The sequence below is a fragment of the Cynoglossus semilaevis genome, chromosome 3 (assembly GCF_000523025.1).
Source record: "Cynoglossus semilaevis isolate Cse_v1.0 chromosome 3, Cse_v1.0, whole genome shotgun sequence".
Lineage (NCBI taxonomy): Eukaryota > Metazoa > Chordata > Actinopteri > Pleuronectiformes > Cynoglossidae > Cynoglossus > Cynoglossus semilaevis.
Window position 1 is genome coordinate 1,013,783 of NC_024309.1, and position 8,874 is coordinate 1,022,656.

The 8,874-nt window shown below is 40.3% G+C and overlaps 1 long non-coding RNA gene across 1 annotated transcript; it reads left to right on the forward strand.

The window, feature by feature from the left end:
* The first annotated feature begins 1,393 nt into the window (after nucleotides 1-1,393).
* LOC112486864 (uncharacterized) lies at nucleotides 1,394-8,394 on the forward strand. Its single transcript, XR_003049424.1, has 4 exons — nucleotides 1,394-1,811; nucleotides 2,301-2,495; nucleotides 5,851-5,928; nucleotides 6,097-8,394. It is a non-coding gene; the product is annotated as an uncharacterized LOC112486864 (long non-coding RNA).
* The last annotated feature ends 480 nt before the right edge of the window (nucleotides 8,395-8,874 follow it).

The following is an 8,874-nucleotide window of genomic DNA, read 5'->3' on the forward strand; positions in this document are numbered from 1 at the left end:
TAGTAATTGCGGAAGCGTGAGCAGGTTGCAAAGAAAGACTGTCCAAGCTGACGTGTTTCGCCCTTGACTTGCTTACAAATGAGAGTTGGTGTTAACGGCTGATCAGGTCAAGAGAGGTAGACTTCCTCTGGCCACCTTGACTCTGACCGAGGGATTCCAAGCATTCCGAAGCTTGGAATGAGATGATACTGTACTGGATAATCTCTCTCCCTGGTCACTGCCGCTCCATAATAAACGACTGCGGTAAATGTGAAATATTTCGTGGTTACGTCACCATCCCCCATACATTTATTGAGAATCTTGTTACATCATTACATAGAATTTGGCATGGGAACTAGTTGGCGGGTGTTTTTGGCAAATACATTGTCATGCGGTGCCGTGTGCAAAAGATGGTGTGTTTACACTCACTGGTTGTACACCGTACGTTGGATTGTGTTACTTTCGTTTTCTTTTGTTCGTGTTGTTTGCATTGGGAATCTTTGCCCTTCATTATGACTCCCAAGTGTAAGTCAGGATCTTCCTATGTTACCACTGAGTTAGCATAGATGAGTGATATTGGTACTTGTAGTATGCGAAAACGTCACGCCGTAGGAACAAAACGCTCGTCAATGACTTCCCTTATCTTGTTTAGCTCTGTCTTAACCACAGATTAATATGGAAACACTTGTTGAGAGAAACAAAGTACTACTTGTTGACATGCCTGCAGCCTAACCTTGAAACAGTCAGTCATTTTTCAATGCATATCTAACACCGGGGTTCCTCCCCTGGCCCCCAGTGGAGTCGTGACCCCTCAAAGCCGTTCAAGGCTCTGCATTAAAAATGAACCAAGTGTGGGTCTCATAGATGCTAACACGAATCCCAAACGATTTGAGACACACAACAGAAGTGCACAGCAGCCACTGAAAAGATGTCATTATTGGATCAGGTTGTTTCGATTTTTTTAAATTTTTTTTTTTTCGCTCAGGGAACTAATTATGTTTTACTGCCATTTTTATGGAGACAGTTAAAGATGTTTTCAATTTAATACATTCTCAATTCGTCACATTTGTGGGCAGATTACGCTGATTTGTAATTTTGAGTCTCCAGTTCGGCAAGAATTGCACTTTAAGTAGACTTCAGTGACATGTCAATTGGCAGGGGCGGCCCTGCAAAAAAAAGAAGGCTGTGGATTTATCGTTATTTCTTTTATATTTATCAGACAGTAAAAAAAAGTTTTAAAATTATGTTTAGGTCGTTCATAGTAATTAACATCATTAATTACAATTTGCAGTTGACGGTACTACAGACACAATCTTAATGGCATCTTCGTTAAGTATAAAAGCATGGCTTTGTCTGCTATTTTTTTTTTATTGTTTTTCTTCCTACTGCATTTCCAGAAAGGTGGACCCGGTGATGTAGGACAGAGGGGCCCTGAAGGAAAAAAAGGTGACATGGGTCACATGGGCCAAATAGGTATCGTGGGTCCTAGGGGATTTCCTGGCCAAGATGGGTTACCTGGACAACCAGGCCAGCCAGGATATCCTGGAAAACCTGTGAGTAAAACTCACTTATGACTTTGCCCTGTTGCAGAAACAGAAAGAAGATAAAATCAGTAATTTCCTGTCTCTGCAATGGGAGTTATGTTTCAGTGTACAGGAAGTGCTGTCAGGGTGTCGGTTACTGCATGTGAAGAACGGAATGTCGGATCTTGTTAAACTGTGATGCAGTCTAAATCCTTGAGACGCTGAAGGCAGTAAAATGTGGACCTGTGTTGCAGGGCAAGCCTCCCTCGGATGAGCATTTACTGAAGCTCTGCACAGATGTTCTGCGTAGTAAGTGCCTGTTTTTCTGTTATGTAACTGGGATCATTAGGGGTTATTCGAATCTGCAGTTTAACCCGTCCAAGGTAATTCTGTCAATCAGTAACCTGGATTGTTGATAATCTTAGAAAACAGGATCAGGGATTTAATACTGCACAGATTGTCAAAAGTTGAAAGACGAATTTCGACATTAGACATGTTCTTTTTATATATTTTTTTTTCTCACGTTTCATTCGTCTTCAGATACTTAATTCAATTTATGTTCTACAGCGAGCAGATCTCAGCCACCGCACTTATACACATGAATCTGATTGTAAGAATTCTCCTTGGTTAAACTGGTTAAATGTATTTGTTAAAATTATTATTATTATTACTTTTTTTTCCCTATCTAAAAACACCAGATTTCATACATAAAAGTGAAAACCCAGCTGTTTTAAAATACTATTAACCTCAGTTGATACCATATTAATATTATATTACCTTATGGTGTTATTCCTGCAGACCAGCTCCCAGCACTCCTCCAGACCTTGGCCCCCACAGGTAGATGTGAACCCTGTCTGAACACTAAAGGCTCCCCAGGTGTGCCCGGAGCACCTGGTCCCAAAGGATCAGTGGGAACCCCAGGCTACCCCGGCAGGAGGGGAGCTCCTGGATACCAAGGACCTCCTGGATTCCAGGGTCCCGCGGGGCTGAAAGGTGATACGATGTTTTAACATTTGAATTTAAGGCGTTTGCAACAATGCCTTGATGTTTTTTCTGGGTGGTGCCTTTCTTGACTTATAACTCATTTACATGCCTTGTTTTTGTGATTTTTGATGAACAGTTAATATCGAACTGACATTATTGACTAACGAAACTTGACAAGTTGTCAAGATAATAAAACAAGTGAACATCGGTCCAAGCCAGCGGAGCAAAAGACAACAAATGCTGCATTAATGCATCCCTATGAGCCAAGTGCTCTATGATTTATCACCACTCTGAGACGGAACGGCTGATCAGCGGTGAAAGATGCCAAAATACTACTGTGCTCTTGTCGACTGCTTTAGCAGGTGAAGTTAAGAGTAGAGCAGCTTTGGAAATGTCAGGAGCAGTTAAAAAACACAAGGGAGCTGAACGCAAAGGGCAAGGTCGTGCGGCAAGTTGTGTATAGCCGTGTTTTAACATCGCAAATTTCTAGAATTGTTTTTCTAGAATTAGTTTTTGAACCTGGTTGTTATACTGCATCGCACATACAGAGTAGTGTAGGAACTAGCTGTCGCTTGTGCAGTCAGGTGATCGCAGCCATCAGTCAGGATGCACTCATCATTTTTAAAATCTTTCATAGTAATTAGTTCAAAAGATATTTTTATCGATCAATTGCTAGACATTACTGGCAATCCCCTTTGAATTCCAGACGATCCCACGTAGCGTTGCAACCCCAAGGTTGAAAAACAATACAGGAGAAGTACTGCTTCAGTGTAGAACCTGTAGGTATAATTCCATCCTAAATACACAACATTTCAAATGTAAGGAATAGTATTTGTGCATCATAAATGTCTTTATGAGAAAAACTTTATACTCACTTTTATGCTCAGTTGTGTTTAAAGCGTTTAAGGCAGAAATCTTCGTCACTACTTCAAATAACTTTCTTCAGATAGTCAATCAGACACGGGGCCAAAATTAAGGACTGACTGTAATAATTGCATGATCGATATTTATTAATAACGAGAGGTCATAATAAAAAATTCAGAGTGAAAATCCAACTCACTGACTGAAGAAGAAGCGAGAACAAATTTCCAATGAAAGACACATCACTGGCCTTTTTACGTTAAAAGTCTTTTTTCCTCACAAATTCAAAACAACATTAATACTGCGATGTTTTACTGAGATTGTGCTGTATATTCAGATTTTTTACCCTGTTCTCCAATTTGGTTAGATAAGGCAGTGCATCTTGCGTTATATACTTTGAGCTTCGCATAAAAGAGAACAGGTTTCCCCATTAGGCTAGTGAACGGATACTTTGCCTCCCATCTAGGGATAGTTTAATAGTTTGCCGAAGTTGAGTGTATTGCTGATTAATGTACCTCACTGACGAGGTCTGCTACTGCAATTCAGTCTGGGATTCATAGTATCAACGGTGTGTATGCAAAACACCTGTGGGCGATTTTGTTTGATACAAATAATTATCATGTGGACCGGATAGAATCGGTAGAGTTGAGTCTGACGTGACGTAACCCTGCTTTATTTATTCATGTCACATTATCTTCATAAGAGTCTTTTTCTGATAAAGCATTGAACATCGGAAGACAAATAATGTTTCGTGTACAATGTGGAAACCGGACATATTCTGTACAGATTTATTGTCTCCTTCAGTTTTCATCACTGGGCCCGTTTTGATCCTTCTCTTACATATCGAGAGTCTTAATAGAAGCCTGATATTAGATCCCAGAGAGCCGTTTTTTTTTTCTTTCTTTCCCTGTGTACTTTTGTGTAAACAGAGCCTGGGCAACAAATTTTCGGCCTAACACAATTCTCTCTCCCTGAATGTTGTGTCTACAAAGTTTCAGTGGAGAGCACGCACTTCTCCAGTCTGGTAATCGATGGGAACTTTGTAAAGGCAGACTGCAGCCGATTGTTTAAAGGCACTAAATGAAAGAATAATATGTTTTCAGCCGCATTATTTACTTCACCATCTGGACGGACAGACATTTCCCAAGACGATACTTTAGACGGTGGGGAGCTGCGCCACACCAACAGCATTCTGCTGCCTAGTGCATACAGAAGCTTTTTTACCCACACCGGAACAGCCCTGGGGGTGTCGGTGTCGATTAGTCAGTCTGACAGGGCACCATATTGTTTCACATCGAGGCTCATGCTCAGCGTGTTTGCTTGGATTAACATGAGCTCCGGTCTGGAGCAATTGCTCCGTCAGTGCTTATTCTAAGCATTGTTATTATGGTGTCCATTCTGGAGTGAAAATTATATGCACAAAATACGCCCCCTGTGAAACAAATTGGCTAACGATGTCTGTCTTTAGAGATTCCAACTAATTAGGCAACATTCTAACGTTACGTCTGAGAGTCACATGTTGCCTTTCAGTTCAGCCCTTTACCTTTCCCCTAAAGCCAGAAATGTTTGAAGTAAAGGGTTGTGGCCAAGAAAATGTTGTTGTTTTTTTTTTTTTTCAGTAGTGCCAGCAAAAGAGAAAAGGCTGAAATGTGCAAAAATAAATGAGCAGAACTAAACGAGTGTAGAAAAAACACGGCAGTGACTGTTGGGATCAGATACTAATGTCTAAGCCGAGCAATCTGTTGAGCAGTTCTTTTGGCCAGGGGTTTAGCTCAAACTGTGATGCCATAAAGGCACACCTAGGTGGGTAATCAAAGGAATAGGCGTTATTAGTGTTTGATTAGCACCAACAGAGCCCAGACTTCATTAACTTTAAGAACTCTGAAGCAAAATGCTAAAAAACAATGATAGAGGCCATAAACTCCTCATCAACATGTTTAATTACAAGTGAAAACTAGAGTCATTTTGCCTGATCATATGGACTACTTTTGCAGCTAATGGCATTAGCCTCCTGGTGGCTAATCGCTAAACAAAATACTCTACATTAGTCCTTGAACTAATATCACAGTTATGTATTTAACTATATAACAGTTATACTTGTGCTTTTACTCCCATTTTTGTATGCTAATTCTGGATCTAACATACTGAGATTGTCTTAAAATAAATTTTATTCAGAGGATTAAAGTAACAATGCTGTGAATCTTAAGGGGATATTACTAGTGTAAACCCACTCACTTTTTTTCATTTTTCATCTTGTTAAACGGTTCTGTGGACAGCATCTGTGTAAGCATTTACAAACGATGGTCAACTTTCATTAAAAGCTGAATGTACAAAATATATATACATATTTTAAATAATTAACTCACTTTAATTTCGTGAAAGCCTCAAGCCACTTGTAAAACACGGATCCAAACGTAGCCTTTTACGATCCCGACGCTCTGTACCTGACGGCTCATTTTTTAGAGGTTCTAATTGAATTAAAACAGACACATTATGTCTTCAGGTGACATGGGACTAAGGGGACCTAAAGGCGGCAAAGGTGAAGGTTACCGTGGACCTCCAGGACCACCAGGGCAACCAGGTAAGAGAGAATCTCCACATCATCAGATGATGTTTTAGAATTCGGAATATAAAGTCAGTCAATTTCAAATAAATACTGTTTTGTGGTTGTATTGTAAAAGGTACTCTTGTTAACCAGTTACCTTTACCTCAAACTATTATAATTTCTGATCAATTTTTGTCTCTCTAGGAATTCAAGGTCCTCGTGGCTTCGATGGACTCGGCCATCCGGGCAACCAAGGAATTCCTGGAGAGCCAGGGCCGCCAGGAGACCCCGGTAAACGAGGCGACCCAGGGATCCCGGGGGTGTGTGATGTTTCTATGTGTTATCAGACCTACAACCTCAGGGAACACTACAGCAAAGGACCCAACATCTGAGCTGACGCACCAGCGTGGGAGAAGCTGCTTTGGATTGAATCTCCCGTGGGTTTTAAAAAAAAAGTGATCCACTGTAGTTTGGTCTTACTAAAGTGCACGTGCGAGACTGTTGTCACCTTTTTGAGCAGCTCCACCAAGGAAAGATAAAAGCGAGAAATCGTCCGTGCTTTGATTCATGATTAGGAAGTTCATGATCAAATCAAAGACAGTAGCAGCAACTGACTCAGAACACCAAGCCGACATGAACTTCATACTTTAAACTTGTTAAAGTGTTACTGCAGGTTCAAACCAAAGTTTCTGATCCTCCCAGGTAAGTTTGATGAGCACCAGTGTGGCTGTTAGCTAAGGTGTGCTGTGTTCAGTCAGAGGTAATGAGTTAAGGGTTGGAAAATCTACAAAACGGCTACCTCCACTTTTACTAATGTCTTTATTGACCCTAAAGGAAAACTTGTTTTGGGATTTAAGGGTAAGTTTTTGCACAACTGCACCAACTGAATGCCTTTTTGTCTACCAAACAAAATACTGTGGCCCTAATGTAGCATAAAAACTCCTTTGCTGATGCTCGATATCTGGTGCTTGTGCTTATTAATTTCCATGTCATAATAAAACCATAAAAAATTCAATTATAAATTATACAGTAGAACCTCCCCCACACCCTACATACTGTGCCTTTAATGATGCAGAAAGTCTCAGGTCATAAGAAAAGATGATTAGTCTGCTATCATAAGAAGTGCAGTCAAATTTCAACATGCTGGCAAACAACTACAGTTAACCTAAAGGGGTCAGGTTGTAATTAAATATAACCAGGTGGGATTCTTGCATATATACTGTATATATATATATATACACTTTTCTGTGAGTTTATGTCGCTTTAAAATTGCCCTTTTACCCCCCCCCCCACCACAATTAGTTTGGTTTCAGTTTCAGACTGTGTATTTACAAAATTATTGAATTGTTTATTTGTGTATTTTGACAAAAAATGTTTTGTTAATGCAACTTCTTTTATTTAGTCAACGGTTTAAAACTAAAATTCAGATTTCTTTTTCGTGGTCTTTTCCATTGACTTTCATTGCACATAACATTGGTTGAGTAAAGTCGAATGAAGTCTTACATGAAGCCAACACCCTCCCATTAGGATGGAAATATTAGGCCAAAGCTGGATTTCAACCAGGGATCCAAAGTATGACAAAGAACTGACCACACCCTTAACCTCCCTTTGTCTGGAAATCAGATAAAAATAAGGTCAGATAAAACAGAAATTTCAAGAGTGGGTTGTTGTATTAAAATCTGCACATAGATTTTATTTTGAGTTTAGCTCTTTAGAATTCAAACAAAGCAGTCATTGTTGGACTCCCCTCTAAACTTTTTCACCAGGGCTGAACTTTGTGAAACAGCTGGCATAGCTAAAAGATTAAACTATGAGTTAGTTTTGCCCCATTTGCTTTAATTTGTCTCCTCGCGGAGAGCGTCGCCTCTTCCGTGAGAGAGCGATGGTTTGCAGACAGTTGAGAGGGAGAAACTGATCAATCATGTATGTTTTTAAACAAACCGACTGCTTTTCCTAAATTCGCCGACTTATTCTTCCATTAGTGAACCGTCAGCTCATTAGAGCCGCTCTCTTTCTACGTTAAATGTTATTGACAGACGTTGCTACTAGAGAACAAGAGGAGGAGCGCTGCTTAGCACAAAGGGTATAACAAAGAAGCAGAGTTGTACAGAGACAGTCCTGATGTTGGCTCAGTGAGGGATGTTTCTGGTTCGTGGAGAGCATTAGTTTGTGTGGTTGTGTTATGCAATAGCACATTTATGTGGCTTGGGTTAGTCTTAGTTAGAACCATGATAACTTAGCTGTGCTTGTACTTGCAGTGAAATCACAGCTACCTGTCACGTGCAGGCATCGCAGGAAGCATTGCAGGAAGCAGGCAGGACCCAAATGCAGTACTGGAGAGACTCTTTCTGGTGCAGGTAGTTTATTTACAAGTGCAAGGCCAAAACAACAACAACAAAAAAAATCACTTCTTCACAAGACCAGGAACAAGGCATAAACCAGACAAGGAATAAACTACTAAGTACAAACTAAGAACTCAGAGGACACACTAAGCTGAGCACAGGAACAGATACAATGATTCAACACAATCACAATGAGCCAACACAATCACAATCACAATGATCCAACCACGACAGAGTGAGGGAGAGGGGTATATATACACAGGGAGCACCAGGTGACACAAGTGAAGCTAATTACCAACAAGTGAGTGTGATCCCACAGATTACCCCACACAGCAGACAGCAGGAAAAGGAAACAGACAGACATGACACTACCAGCCATAATACAAGGACATTTGGTCAAGGCCCTGTAAGAAAAGTCTTACCTTATAAAATCCTTACCTGTCTAAGTCAACTATATCTCACAGCACTTGCTGCTCTGTCTGGCTTTAAGACGGCCTTATCTGCCTGGGAACCCCTGCATTTTCTGATAAGCTTCTGTAGGTAAATCCACTGAAAAGTATCCAAATAACACAGGGGAGAAAGAACACTTTTTAAATGGTGCAACGACTTCCATGAAATGTAAATTATATATATATATATA